This window comes from Coregonus lavaretus, assembly GCF_964263955.1.
Source record: "Coregonus lavaretus genome assembly, chromosome: 26".
NCBI lineage: Eukaryota > Metazoa > Chordata > Actinopteri > Salmoniformes > Salmonidae > Coregonus > Coregonus lavaretus.
This window is the reverse complement of record NC_140013.1, coordinates 11,097,552-11,113,468: the sequence shown is the minus strand read 5'-3', so window position 1 is coordinate 11,113,468 and position 15,917 is coordinate 11,097,552. Positions and strand designations below refer to the sequence as shown.

The 15,917-nt window shown below is 41.3% G+C and overlaps 1 protein-coding gene across 1 annotated transcript in view; it reads left to right on the top strand.

Annotated features, from left to right (window-relative positions):
• Positions 1-4,060: 4,060 nt before the first annotated feature.
• LOC311101512 (uncharacterized protein) overlaps positions 4,061-15,917 on the top strand; it is a gene marked incomplete at its 3' end in the record, with an annotated part of 31,582 nt that continues 19,725 nt past the window's right edge. Inside the window, exon 1 of the mRNA XM_084142658.1 lies at positions 4,061-4,179. The remainder of the gene's footprint in view (positions 4,180-15,917) is intronic.

Below are 15,917 nucleotides of genomic sequence, written 5' to 3'. Positions count from 1 at the left end.
AAAACAAAAATCTGGGTTGTGCTGCAAAACTGTATGCTATTGATTGGAGAAAATCATGACAATTTAGGGATATGAGGCAATTTAAGCTATGGGGGAATTTCAGATGTGTTAAAATTGTCATGTAGAGTGAAAAGCGCATAATTTATGAAAAACCATTTATTTTCAACTGAAACATTGTTACATAGCTGTTAATTGGCCACTCCTCTATTCTATAGGAGTAAAGACACATACAGTAAAATTACAAAGTAAGTCAATACAAAAAAGTGACTGCTGTTACGACTGTGTAATAAGTACAGTTAGGATATCAGAGCAACTTAATGTTAAATTCTCCTATAACGACCGTAGTCAAATGAATTCAAAGGAATGAACTATACTCTTTCTTTAGGCTAAGGCCACACTATATTTTTGTCTTGTATCCATATCATCTTTACTAGGTGAAGCCACAAATGGTTTCCTGACGTGTCCAAGACAACCTTCTGTGTTGTTGGTAATTAAATACCTATCCAGATGTTGGAGTACATCAGTTGACTATGGGAACCCCAGGCTATGAGTGAGGAATCACATCGTTTCACCTAGATTATGTTGCTATGTCTGAACCGTGACTGACTCACACCATATTAGGACAATTTCGCTACTATAGGCTTTTTTTGTGTTTCAGGGGTAGATTCTCTAAAACAACGTTGGAGGCGGCTTATGGTAGATAAATGAACATTCAATTTTCTGGTAACAGCTCTGGTGGACATTCCTGCAGTCAGCATGCCAATTGCGCGCTCCCTCAAAACTTGTTACATCTGTGGCATTGCACATTTTAGAATGGCCTTTTATTGTCCCCAGCACAAACTGCACCTGTGTAAAAATGTAATGATCATGTTGTTTAATCAGCTTCTTGATATGCCACACCGGCCAGGTGGATGAATTATCTTGGCAAAGGAGAAATGCTCACTAACAGGGATGTAAACAAATGTGTGCTCAACATTTGAGAGAAATAAGCTTTTTGTGCGTATGGAACACTTCTGGGATCTTTTATTTCAGCTCATGAAACATGGGACCAACACTTTACATGTTGCATTTATATTTTTGTGTATCTGTGACCAACAGATGCATATCTGTATTCCCAGTCATGTGAAATCTATAGATTAGGGCCTAATGAATTTATTTCAATTGACAGATTTCCTCATATGAACTGTAACTCAGTAAAATCTTTGAAATTGTTACATGTTGCGTTTATATTTTTATTCAGTGTATAATGTGTATATATACAGTTTATTTACAGTCGGGGTCTCATCTTACTATTGAGAGTAAAAATAGTACAATAGACCATGTGCAATTTCAAAATATGGTTGTGCATCAGCAGTTTTTCTCTTGTGTCAGTTGCTAACAGTCACTCAATGAGCAATTTTTTTGATTGGTAGTTAGTCTAGCCAGCCTAAACAACAGTACTTTCCCTCTTTCAACGCTTTTATGTCAAAAAAATGTATTAAACCGAATCAGAAGTGTTGGTGCAAATGCAAGCTTGCCACGTTTGCCGGCGGCCCTGCTGTGCTGATCTCTACATCGTGGATAGATAGAAATCGCCAGTGTTGGGGAGTAGTGAACGACATGTAGTTCAACTACATTTACATTATTTAGCAGACGCTCTTATCCAGAGCGACTTACAGTTAGTGAGTGCATACATTATTATTTTTTTATATATATTTTTTTATACTGTCCCCCCGTGGGAATCGAACCCACAACCCTGGCGTTGCAAACGCCATGCTCTACCAACTGAGCTACATCCCTGCCGGCCATTCCCTCCCCTACCCTGGATGACGCTGGGCCAATTGTGCGCCGCCCCATGGGTCTCCCGGTCACGGCCGGCTACGACAGAGCCTGGATTCGAACCAGGATCTCTAGTGGTACAGCTAGCACTGCAATGCAGTGCCTTAGACCACTGCGCCACTCTGGAGGTTACTAGTACTAGTAACTAGTAATTCAACAACATTTTGCAGTACCTTGGTGGTAGTTGAACTCAATTCAAATCTTGGTAGTGTTTTCAGTAGTTAATTACTTTTTTTTGCCATGTATTAGTGGTAATAAACTACTGGAACTTATGGAAGCCCATTCTCGCCACCCCAATAATTTTTTTATGTCAATTCTATCTCAACATTTCGGACACCATCTCTGAATTTTTTATGCTAAGTCAAAATGTTGAGATACTAACTTGACATTTTGAGATACTAACTTGACATTTCGAGACAGTAGAACATACATATATGTTTCTTCATTTGTAGCATTATGTGTTGATTTCCATCTATCCACGTTGCAGAGATCAGCACAGCAGGCAAACGTGTGCCGAGCTGGCATTTTCCCCAACAGTTGATCAGACTGAAGCACAGATTAATTGTGCACGAGTTGACAAATCATGAGGCAAATCAGTCTAAACAACAGTACTTTGACCCTATTTTCAACGCTTTTGCATCAATATTTTGTATTAAACCTAATCAAATGTGTTGGGGCAAATGCCATCTCGCCACACGTTTGCTGGTGGCCCTGCTGTGCTGATCTCTGCAACATGGATAGCTGGAAATCACCACATAATGCTACAAATGAAGAAACATATCCTATATGTATGTTCTATTATCTCAACATTTCGAGTTAGTATCTTGAAATGTTGAGTTAGTATCTCAATTTCAAGTTAGTATCTTCACATTTTGAGTTAGTATCAAAAAAGTAAAATTAGTATCGCAAAATGTTTAGATCGTATCTCGAAATTTTGAGAGAGCATCTATCTGATTTTTTTGGGGTGGGCGGAATGGGCTTCCATAGCCAGGAGTTTTTCCAGGACCTGATTCGAAAAATGACCTGATTTAGAAAACCACTGTCTATCGGTGTTTTATTACTTTTTATGTGTTTTTTTTTTGTGGACCCCAGGAAGAGTAGCTGCTGCAAAAGCTAATGGGGATCCAATTAAACAAAACAAATATTATATTATAAGTAGCCTATTATGTTAAAACATTACATTATAAAACCGTTTTACAGCTGATGTATTACTATCTCATACCCTTCAACTAGGGCCCAGAGTTTTACCGGGTTAGGTTAGCCTACCGGATCAGTAAAATGTCTTGGCCCCAGAAAAACAATACCCCCCCCCCCCCCCCCCCCCCCCCCACCACCACTCTGGGATGCCACCTCTGAAATCACCACACAATGTTACAAATTATGAAACATATCTTATATAAATTATCTACTGTCGAAATGTGTACATACTATCTCAAAATGTTGACGTAGTAGCTACAAATGTAGACTTATGTATCTCCAAATTTCGACTTAGTATCTAAAAATGTTGACTTGCATATCTCAAAATTCGGACTTTGTTTATGTATTTTTTTGGCGCCAATTTATTTTTCTCCACTCATACAGGAGTAATAAAGGCATAGTGAACTAATTTAGTGGGGGAATTTTTTTAATATATTTATTTTTATAGTAATTACTTTGTATTGTGATGTATAAGGTGTGCTGCAGCACCCTCAGCACCTCTAATTCCCGCGGCTATGCACACAGGCCTACTATTAGACACTTACTATAATACTATTAATGTATGTGTAATGTTGTACTGGCAATCAGAGACGTTCACGGCGCCTTTTCAAGGAGGAAAGAAAGGAAACCCATATATAGTTTTCAGAGGCGGTGGGAAATATTTTCTTCGGGCCACTTTTATCATACCCCTTCACTTTCACACTTGTGCTGCGTGATATGTTGAGGAGACCTAGAGCTGCATTGATGTGTCACATTTTCCCGGGATTGTCATACGATTGCGAACGCTCGCGTGATGTGAAACTGTTACTTTGTGAGGATGATCAATCAGGTGAAGCAGTGATTCAAGCCAAAGGGGATGGTTCCTGGCGTCAAACAGCAAGCGAGGCTTGTGCCAAGAACGGGTAAGACCAAGAATTGAAAGCGGAGTTTAATTTCTCGTTTTTTGGAGCTCTTGTGTGCAGAAGACACCGAAATAAAAAATAAATCCTGTTAGGGAAACGCGTTATCCACCCCAAAGGCTCCGGACTGTGTGATAAATCAACAACATAAGAGTGACAAAGTACAGGTTGAGTCAAGGGAGTTTATCGGAATGCGGTGGGAAGAGGAACACTGATCAAGACAGCAGCATATGTTTTCATGTCTCGTCTCCACACACCTGTAAAGGTAAGTTTATGCCCCCTATAATAATGTATTATTAGATGATAATGGCAAGTGATTTATTTAGTTTCACCTCACAGAATGACAACGTCGCATGTTTAACACTCCTGGACAAACCTATGATAAAAATATGTTTATGTTTTTTGTTTCTCTGTTTTATATACGTGTTATTAATAGCTATGTGCATACTCTATCCCCTCAATCTACATACATTAGGCTATGCAGGCTTATTGTTTCATATTGATAATGACACCTGTTTGTCTGCCACAAAGTGAATGAGAATAATCTTTGTATAGCAAATAAGACACAGACAATACAGTATAGGGTGCTACTGATCATATAAATGATTTACTGGTGTAATAATAACAAACTTTCTGAGAATGTCAAACAAAACGAATTAATGTCACTGAACACTGGGCAGCCTCATTAAGTCATAGGTAGCATATTCTAATGAGTGCGCAGAGACGTAATGAAAAACCCACAGTTGAATAAAAAATTATTTTTGGGGGCACAGTAACATTTCTATTCACCATAATCTTCACCACAATTTCAAGTGTTTAATGGAGTCTTTCTTTGCCGGTTTTGATTGCCTGTCCCCGCCCTCTTGCCAAAACCGCACTGTAGCCCACAGTACTGCAGGCAGGAGAATGTCCAAGATCTCACTCAGAGATGCTGAAACGATGTTTTCATTGCGGACTTTTTGGTCTGGTTTCCTTGACATAAATTAAGCCTACAGTCCTGGACTAAAAAGCACTTTCAATAGAAATTCTCCTTAAAGTCGCTCAGGAGGGCCCTTCTTGTTCAACTAACATTAAATTATCCAGCAAATCAACTGGAATGTCATCTATCCAGAGTGGACAAATAAAACATCTCAGTATCCCTTATGATCTTAATTAAAGCCATAAAGATCCTATTAAATTACTAGAGGGGCTGTGTCATAATCCCTCAAAGTTCCATAATGGGGCAAAAATGGCAGCAATCGAAAACCAGTCTAATTGCAAATGAATGGTAGTAGAGGCGTAGGTGATGCATTTTCTGCATCACCTACTTATACAGGAAAATAAAAGTAAGGCCTGTGATGTGTCAGAAATGGTGTAATAGAATTATAGGCAACCTAAAATATTGTCATATAATAATACAGTTTATACAGGTTTTATACCAATTTTCTGTATAAATAGCCTCTAAAATATATTTATACCATGGCATTGTTGGATACTTGTTTGTGATTGTCTTGAAGGGCATTATAGAGCGTGCATTATTTCCCTATAATGCACAGTATATTAGCACGGTGGAATTCAATGGCTACAGTTCATTTCTACTGTACGTGTTCTATGTTTGAGCTGCTTTTGAAAGCAAAAGTTGAATATAAAACATTATTGGCATTGTTGAATTCGATTTTCATAATAGTGAGCTAGAACTGATGGTTTGGTTAGCTAAACAAGCAAGTCTGTTTGTTTTGTTACCAAGGCAACTACTGTAGCTACAGTATCTAGTAAACCTGCCATCTACTTCAGTGGATGTTGAACACATTTCTAGCGGCAAATGTGTTAAATTAGCTATAGCCATGGTATGAAAGGGATAATCAACGTGGCGCTCTATGCGTTCTTTGGAAAATAATGCAACTCTTTGGAAGGTTAGTTCCACTCCGCTAGCAAGTCGTTGAACACACCTTCCACGTCGTTCATCATTTTCCATAGAGCACATAGCCCCTCGTTGATTATCCCTTACGTAAACAGACCATAAATGTCTCAGATTTTGTTTTCTTGGAAAGCTGTGAGTGCTATTATACGATACAATATCACTACTTGTTACATTTACAATTTGTCTAACTCCTATCATCAACTGAACTGAGCCAGTGTATGGCTGTGGAGATTGACTGCATTGTTTGAATAGAATGTTGGCATATTGGCAGTTAATTTGAACAATTTATGGAATCATTCCTCTAAAACTGGCAGGCTAGCTAGCTAACACACATACAGTGCAGAATATTTTTTCACATTCATTGTTTTACACAATATCTTATCGCAGCACTGGCAAACCATGGTTGACCAACTCCCTGACCAACATGGCTGAACTTTGGACCATCTTAAGAAGGTTCATGTCCATTCTATTATTGTAATTCCTAATTCTATGATTGAGCACCCCTCCCCATTCCCTCTCTTGGCCCTTGACAGCATATTAGTGATGGGAGAGATCCCTATCATGGCAGAAAAAGAGAGTGAGGATTGTATAAATGTAGTAATAGTTTAATCTGAAACAACCACAGTCACCCCTGGGTGTACTTATAGTCAAGGTGGATGAATTAATCTCAGCCAGGTTTTAGCAGGGATCAACTGGTTGGCGCTATTGTCAAAGAACATCCCTCCTTCAATGTCACTCACTGCCAATATAAACGGGCAAGATTTCCCCAGGAAACATGTTGTGAGCACCTATTCAATAGCAAACACAGATTATTCACTGGCAATGGACTGAACTGGATTAGAATTCCTTGTATTCTTTGATAAGCCTTCTGAAGATCTTTATTGGAGGATTTCCAAACGCTTAATTCATAATTATTTTCTCTTCAAACACGAACCTGACTTACTGGACAAGTATTAGAGTCTTGGCAAGCACTTGACAGGCAAGGCCTTTGGTGTGGGAATCTTACTAATACATCTCTCATAGCAAAACATCTAGGAAAACAAGCAGGGAATCCCTCCAACACAAACGTTTTTCACAACTGTGTTTTTCCTGTATCTGACTTATTTTGGACATGGCCGTGTAGCGTGATCTTATACATAACCTTGGGACCTGGGCAGAAGCCGGAGTCTTGGGGGTGAAAGGGTATTGTTTGGCTATTTGGACCATATCAAAGGGAAGAATGGGAATAGGAATTGGTCATGGAATCTGAACGGAGCAACAGGAAGCATCCCAAACCCTCCCTCTCTGCCCTGAGTTTTCAGGCCCCTGCAGTCTGGATCTTACAAGTCCTGTTTGCTCTTTAAAAAAAAAAAAAAAATTTGAAAGCTGGCATTTCGTTCCTTCCTCAGCCCAGTTCCATCCTTTTTGTAATAGAAAACAGCCTCCTCTCTTTCAGCAACTTGTCCTCTCTTCATTCCCACTAACTCCCTAACTTCAGGAGTGTGAGCCCCCTTCCCCCAAATGCTCAGAGGGAATAGGCTTAATCCCCATATCCTCCCGGAGCACGGCTCTCCAGCTCCAGGAATTTGGAGGAGTTTGGACTGATGAGCTTCCCAGCTCTGTGCAACTGGGTCCCCCAGCAGAAGTAAAAAGACAGCCAGCCAATACCAGCAGTGCACATCTGATTATACAGCACAATCAGAAACCTGCACACAACTATGTACTCTTGGCTTTGGCCTCTAGATTTTTATAAGCTCAGTGATGTATGGAGACAGAAGTATGTGTATGTCTCATTGGTGTATGTTGGTTTTCCTGCATATGATGAAAGTATTGAATGGCAAGATATGGTGATGTGTATTTTGTGACTGTCTGACTCTCATTTGTTTTTTTGTCCATTGGAGCAGACACACATGGCTCTGATTTGACGATCACTTTTTAGGACTCTCCACATCCTAAATTACAATAATAGTAGAGTATTTGGTTGGGACAGAGAAATAACTACCATATTCCTCTGAGCAGAGCAGCCTCTACGCTGCTCAGAATGTAGCGGCGACAGTGAGAGAACGGGATACCACAATATTACAGACCTCACAGCTCACTGAGTGGCCTGTGGAGGAGCAACACCCTGGACGCTTTTCAAAGGGCTGTCAGGTTTGAAGATGTCACGAGAAAAAGAGACCGAGGGGGAAAGAGAGAGAGGGAATGATGTGTTCACTGTGATTTGATGTTGGGGAGCCCTTTTGTTTTATTTGAGGCAGCTGAAGGTGTGTGTGGTTATGGGATTTTATTCCCATGTGCAGGTGTGTATATTGTGGGTGTGTGTGGCTGTGAATGTGTTCCTCTGTCTGTCAGGTGAATCAGGACCACACTGTCTCTTGGTAGTGTTTTCCATGAGTCATCAATGCAACCTCTCCCTCTCACACACAAACACATAAATGTGTTTCCTCACACAGGTCCATGGCCCCCACTCTTTCCTTACAACCCCTTCATTGTAAATACCCTGTCTCCCCATCCTCAGTCCTCCAACTTTCAACCCCATCTCCCTCCCAATACCGTACCGGACTCCATGCACTGTGTATGAAACCTCTCCGCCTTTCCTGGCACCTCTGTGCCAATTAACTCCCCACCCTTCTGTCTATGGTAAAGTGCTAAAACAGCACACTGTGTTGTCACCTCCTACAGTACAGTACACCACACAGACAGACAGACAGACACGTATTCTCGTCTACAGTACATCTCAGCATCTATAATTAGTCACGCGCATGCATGAAGAGAAATTGAATTTCCCTCCTGGCACGTTGTTTGACTGCCTCTTGGATCCCAACGCCTCCCCAATTGCCTTTCTTTATGGCCCCATTCTTTACTACAGCCGATGACGCTTTTATAGAGCTCCAGGAACTTTGGATGTTACAGCTTTCCCGGGCCAATTTTCTGGATTTTCTTCCCCACTTATAGAAGCTCTCTAAGGGATTGATGGCCTTTGTGTGCAATCATGACACATCCCAGAAAGGAACAGAACACGGGATAATTTTAGTCTCTGATTGCTGACATCACAATGTCGATGTCAACTACCCCATGCATGCTGGGTAGTGTCCCTGTTACACCAACTTTTCCCTGGTGACATCGCCATATTGTTTACTTGGTAATTGCTCACATGTAGCATATTATTGAAGAACACAGCTGTTATTTTGATGGAGTGGCTGCTTGACGTAGTTCATTAGAAGTGCAACCTCTCCGTTTTGGACAGAGGAGCCTCTGAGAGTTGTGGTTGGGCGTGAAATAAATAAACAGCATCATTTCATAAAGTGGGCCTACATAGGCCAACAGATGTTGACCCTAATTCAACCCGGCTCAAAACAGAAAGCCTGTCCATCACACCCAATTAAAAATCTTCTCAAATCACATTTAGTGTTCGTCGTTGACCACAGCAGCACGACACAGCGTGCGTGTCCGTCTGCTTCAAATAACTTCAGATGACCAGTCCAGATCATAAATAAAGTGTCTGCTATGAAATGGCACATATGACGTGTATATATATATATATATATATATATATATATATATATATATTTAGATAACCTTTAAACCAATGAGCTTTTAACCCTTAATCCTCAGATCACTGGGTCTACTGTAATTCACCATGACTCAACCAAACTCAATTTATTATCCACTCCGGAACAGCTGTTAGACAGAGAATATTGTCTCTGACTAGAATTCTGAGGGTCACATTAATTTAGCGGTTGAGACAACTGAGTGTTCAGCTCATTAATTGAGCGCCAAGATAACAAAAGAACAACTGTTGCACGGCAGGACCCTGTACAACAGAGACCACATACCGTGTTCCCTACATACAGTAGCCTACACACCACCACTGGACAGGACTACTACTCTTACCTCTCTTGACCAAACACTTTCTGTTTATTGTATGTGCCTGTGTGTGTATTTCTGGGTGACTGTATGAGTTTGTGTATGCGTGTGCCGCCCCCCTACCCAGCGTTTTCCATTATTATCTTCTCCAACCCTCCCTCCCCACTCCCTCCCTGACACAAAAGAAGCCCTTTGTTGTCTGAGCGAATAAGGAGGTGGCAGGAGAGAAGAGTGGGCTGTGGCCTACTGTATGGGCTGCTGGGCCTCTCTGACCCAGGGGAAACATGAAGGTCAGCTGGTCCTCTAACAATGACCACTGCCCGCTCTGCCTCTGGATGGACAATGGAGCAGCCTCCCTGTCGCTGACGCACGTCCCCGTTGTTGTGGTCCCCAGCAGTCATCGTCCCTCTCTCTCTGTATTTATTTGTGTTTTTGTAGCCCCCCCCATCCACCCTTCCTCCAAAACAGACCCCCTCTGTGACGTGTCAACTGTTGAACATCCCAAGGTTGCCCCCCTCTCCCTCCCTCTGTATGTTCAAGAGTACAGTGTGTGTGTGCGTGTCTGTCTGTGTGTGTGCGTGTCTGTCTGTGTGTGTGTGTGTGTGTGTGTGTGTGTGTGTGTGTGTGTTAAATTGTTCAGTAGGTTGACTGTTTCTCTCGTCACATCCTTGACACAGATTCCAGGGAAGTTTGATGAGGTCATAACACTAATCCAAAGATGCACACGGAATGTGGAAGCGCTGTGAATTTGCATATCTAAAACAACAATCTCAGAAAAGTGATTTCCCCAGGATCACTCTGTTTGTTTTTGGGTGATTTTTGGATTGCGACATAATTTATCTCAAGTTAGTAGAGCTATAAGCTGTCAGCTCAGATCGTGGCGCTGGGGAACCTATGGCAGTGGATGACCCGCAGACTGTTAAGTGTTCAAATATTTTTATAGTAAAACCAGCTTATCAGTTTTAGAGATTTACAAAAGTTAAATTGTTGTATTATTGTTTCTCCTCACTGTTAGCTAGTAAAATTAGCTAGCTAGCTTGCTGGATAGCCAATAATTGTTATTTACATCTGTTTGGAATCCTATCTTGTGTCATGCCTATAATTTTGAGATAGGACCAGTCCGCCGGCCAGATGGGGCTGGTCGGCCGGTCAGACGGGATTGGCCAGATGGAATTGTTAATAGGAATCATGCAAATGTTAATAATCATGCAATTGTTAATAGAAAGCATGCAATTGTTAATAATCATGCAATTGCTAATAGGAATCAACAATGTAAAGTAATGGCTCGACTGGCGTCTGCATGGTTCTGTGGATTGGATCAATGAGTTCCACAGCATAAAAGACACTTGATCAATGAGTTCAACAGCATAACAGACACTTGATCAATGAGTTCAACAGCATAACAGACACTTGATCAATGAGTTCAACAGCATAACAGACACTTGATCAAGGAGTTCAACAGCATAACAGACACTTGATCAAGGAGTTCAACAGCATAACAGACACTTGATCAATGAGTTCAACAGCATAACAGACACTTGCATTAGAATAACAAAGTGCAGAGCATGATAGTTAAGCTGACTGCAGAAAATTCACTTTAGAGTGGATGTCTGGAATTAGAACACAACATAATTTTTATTGGATTTTACGTATATGATTAGACTCATGGTGGTTTTGATTAGTCATATAACATTTTGTTTTAACTAGGAATAGAGCTTTATCTATACTTATCCCTTAATCCATTTTATTATGGTGTTAATGAGCCACATTATGGTTTGTTTTTTAGTAACTGTTTTATGGAAAAGGAACACATCCGTTGCTAAAACAGTACATCCCTATAGAAAAGTACGGCCTGAGCCTGAACTAAGTTAAGAATATACAACTCAAGCCTATAGCCCGTGAACATTTTCATTTCACTAACACAAACAGGCATACACTGACACAATCACACACAGACACACAGAACAGACACACAGAGAACACACAGATGCATGCACATACAGTGGGGAAAAAAAGTATTTAGTCAGCCACCAATTGTGCAAGTTCTCCCACTTAAAAAGATGAGAGAGGCCTGTAATTTTCATCATAGGCACGCGTCAACTATGACAGACAAAATGAGAAAAGAAAATCCAGAAAATCACATTGTAGGATTTTTAATGAATTTATTTGCAAATTATGGTGGAAAATAAGTATTTGGTCAATAACAAAAGTTTCTCAATACTTTGTTATATACCCTTTGTTGGCAATGACACAGGTCAAACGTTTTCTGTAAGTCTTCACAAGGTTTTCACACACTGTTGCTGGTATTTTGGCCCATTCCTCCATGCAGATCTCCTCTAGAGCAGTGATGTTTTGGGGCTGTCGCTGGGCAACACAGACTTTCAACTCCCTCCAAAGATTTACTATGGGGTTGAGATCTGGAGACTGGCTAGGCCACTCCAGGAACTTGAAATGCTTCTTACGAAGCCACTCCTTCATTGCCCGGGCGGTGTGTTTGGGATCATTGTCATGCTGAAAGACCCAGCCACGTTTCATCTTCAATGACCTTGCTGATGGAAGGAGGTTTTCACTCAAATCTCATGATACATGGCCCCATTCATTCTTTCCTTTACACGGATCAATCGTCCTGGTCCCTTTGCAGAAAAACAGCCCCAAAGCATGATGTTTCCACCCCCATGCTTCACAGTAGGTATGGTGTTCTTTGGATGCAACTCAGCATTCTTTGTCCTCCAAACACGACGAGTTGAGTTTTTACCAAAAAGTTATATTTTGGTTTCATCTGACCATATGACATTCTCCCAATCCTCTTCTGGATCATCCAAATGCACTCTAGCAAACTTCAGACGGGCCTGGACATGTACTGGCTTAAGCAGGGGGACACGTCTGGCACTGCAGGATTTGAGTCCCTGGCGGCGTAGTGTGTTACTGATGGTAGGCTTTGTTACTTTGGTCCCAGCTCTCTGCAGGTCAATCACTAGGTCCCCCCTTGTGGTTCTGGGATTTTTGCTCACCGTTCTTGTGATCATTTTGACCCCATGGGGTGAGATCTTGCGTGGAGCCCCAGATCGAGGGAGATTATCAGTGGTCTTGTATGTCTTCCATTTCCTAATAATTGCTCCCACAGTTGATTTCTTCAAACCAAGCTGCTTACCTATTGCAGATTCAGTCTTCCCAGCCTGGTGCAGGTCTACAATTTTGTTTCTGGTGTCCTTTGACAGCTCTTTGGTCTTGGCCATAGTGGAGTTTGGAGTGTGACTGTTTGAGGTTGTGGACAGGTGTCTTTTATGCTGATAACAAGTTCAAACAGGTGCCATTAATACAGGTAACAAGTGGAGGACAGAGGAGCCTCTTAAAGAAGAAGTTACAAGTCTGTGAGAGCCAGAAATCTTGCTTGTTTGTAGGTGACCAAATACTTATTTTCCACCATAATTTGCAAATAAATTCATTAAAAATCCTACAATGTGATTTTCTGGATTTTTTTCTCTCAATTCATCTGTCATAGTTGACTTGTACCTATGATGAAAATTACAGGCCTCTCTCATCTTTTTAAGTGGGAGAACTTGCGCAATTGGTGGCTGACTAAATACTTTTTTTCCCCACTGTACATACACACTCTGAAGCAGCTGTCCAGCTGTTCTCTCTCGTAGTTGGGTTGGTTTCTATCCGTCGGCCATGTCAGATAGCATAGCTGAGCTGAAAGAGCTCTCGGATGCACCTGGAGCATGAGAGATGCGACCGAAATGTGCCAAATTACAGGGTCTGAAGAGGCCTCTCACAGCCTATCCTTCATAATGATAAAGTTACATGTACCATGTACCAGGAACATGGTGGAGTGCTCAGAGAACAGTACAGGACAGACACACTGTTGTACAAGGGGGCTTGGGGGTGGCTGCTACCCTTCACGGTTCAGCAGAGTCTCTCTAACCTCACTGTAACCTCAGAGTTAACCAGACATTGGCACATTACCCCCCCCCCCCCCCCCCCCCCCCCAAAAAAAAACAACAACTTCTGAAGTCTTCATTGTAGTGCTTAAGGAAGAGACATGGCTTTTAATGAGGTAATACAGTACTGGAAACATGCCCTGGAAATTAAATGGGGGAGTTGGGGTGAGATATGTTTTTGAGGACATGGCTTGGAATGGCTTCAGGGCAATTTCTTAATTTCTTATGGTTGCAAAAAGTCCAGAACAGATAATTAAACTTGGCTAACGAAGTAACATTTGACTTCCATCGCAGACATGAAGCATTATGATAGATGGAGAGAGGCCTCTATGGCCTGCGTCATGCATGCCAACACAAACACAAAGACACGGTTCTTTGTTCCCAATATTGAGGCTTTCCATTTGAAATCCTACACAACCCACAGACATGTCTTCAGTTGAAGGACAATGACAGATTAGAGGGATTGCTTCATTCCCAGTAGATGAAGCAATTTCCTTGCTCTGTCATGCTGTGGAATTCTTGGCAAAACAAGCAAGTTAGAAGATTTCAAACAGAAATGTCCAATTTCGGTGTCAAGAACATTTCCCTCCGATACTGGACTTGGAGTACCCTAATCGCTGCCACTCACCGTTGTCGTGACGTGACTTCAACATTAATCTGAAGACTGTTATCTCTAATTAACTAACTATGTTTAATTGTTACCCAATTAAATTAATAATGTAACAATGAACTCATTACATAAAGATCCAGTCCATTTAAAAAAATTGGAGGCCCCTTACACTTCAGTGTTGTGATGCAAAAATTCTAGGAAAATGTATAGCGCATAGAATAAAAAATGTATTGTCGGACATTATGAATCTAATCAAATGTTTTACATGGATGATACATTGGAGGTAATATAAGGAAAGTACTGGAAACAATAGAACATTATGAAAAATCTGGGAAACCAGACCTGCTATTCATAGCAGACTTTGAAAAGGCATTTGATAAAGTACGACTGGAGTTTATATATAAATGCCTGGAGCGTTTCAATTTTGGAGAATCTCTTATAAAATGGGTTAAAATCATGTATAGTAACCCTAGGTGTAAAATAGTAAATAATGGCTATTTCTCCAAAAGTTTAAAACTGTCAAGAGGAGTGAAACAAGTTTGTCCACTATCGGCATATCTATTTATTATGGCCATCGAGATGTTAGCTATTAAAATCAGACCCAACAATAAATCAAGGGATTAGAAATCCAGGGCTTAAAAACAAAGGTGTCATTGTACGCTGATGAGTCATGTTTTCTTTTAAATCCACAACTTGAATCCCTCCACAGCCTCATAGAGGATCTACAGTGAGGGAAAAAGGTATTTGATCCCCTGCTGATTTTGTACGTTTGCCCACTGACAAAGACATGATCAGTCTATAATTTTAATGGTATGTTTATTTCAACAGTGAGAGACAGAATAACAACAACAAAAATCCAGAAAAACGCATGTCAGAAAAGTTATAAATTGATTTGCATTTTAATGAGGGAAATAAGTATTTGACCCCTCTGCAAAACATGACTTAGTACTTGGTGGCAAAACCCTTGTTGGCAATCACAGAGGTCAGACGTTTCTTGTAGTTGGCCACCAGGTTTGCACACATCTCAGGAGGGATTTTGTTCCACTCCTCTTTGGAGATCTTCTCCAAGTCATTAAGGTTGCGAGGCTGACGTTTGGCAACTCGAACCTCCACAGATTTTCTATGGGATTAAGGTCTGGAGACTGGCTAGGCCACTCCAGGACCTTAATGTGCTTCTTCTTGAGCCACTCCTTTGTTGCCTTGGCCGTGTGTTTTGGGTGATTGTCATGCTGGAATACCCATCCACGACCCATTTTCAATGCCCTGGCTGAGGGAAGGAGGTTCTCACCCAAGATTTGACGGTACATGGCCCCGTCCATCGTCCCTTTGATGCGGTGAAGTTGTCCCGTTCCCTTAGCAGAAAAACACCCCCAAAGCATAATGTTTCCACCTCCATGTTTGACTGTGAGGATGGTGTTCTTGGGGTCATAGGCAGCATTCCTCCTCCTCCAAACACGGCGAGTTGAGTTGATGCCAAAGAGCTCAATTTTGGTCTCATCTGACCACAACACTTTCACCCAGTTCTCCTATGAATCATTCAGATGTTCATTGGCAAACTTCAGATGGCCCTGTATATGTGCTTTCTTAAGCAGGTGGACCTTGCGGGAGCTGCAGGATTACAGTCCTTCACGGCGTAGTGTGTTGCCAATTGTTTTCTTGGTGACTATGGTCCCAGCTGCCTTGAGATCATTGACAAGATCCTCCTG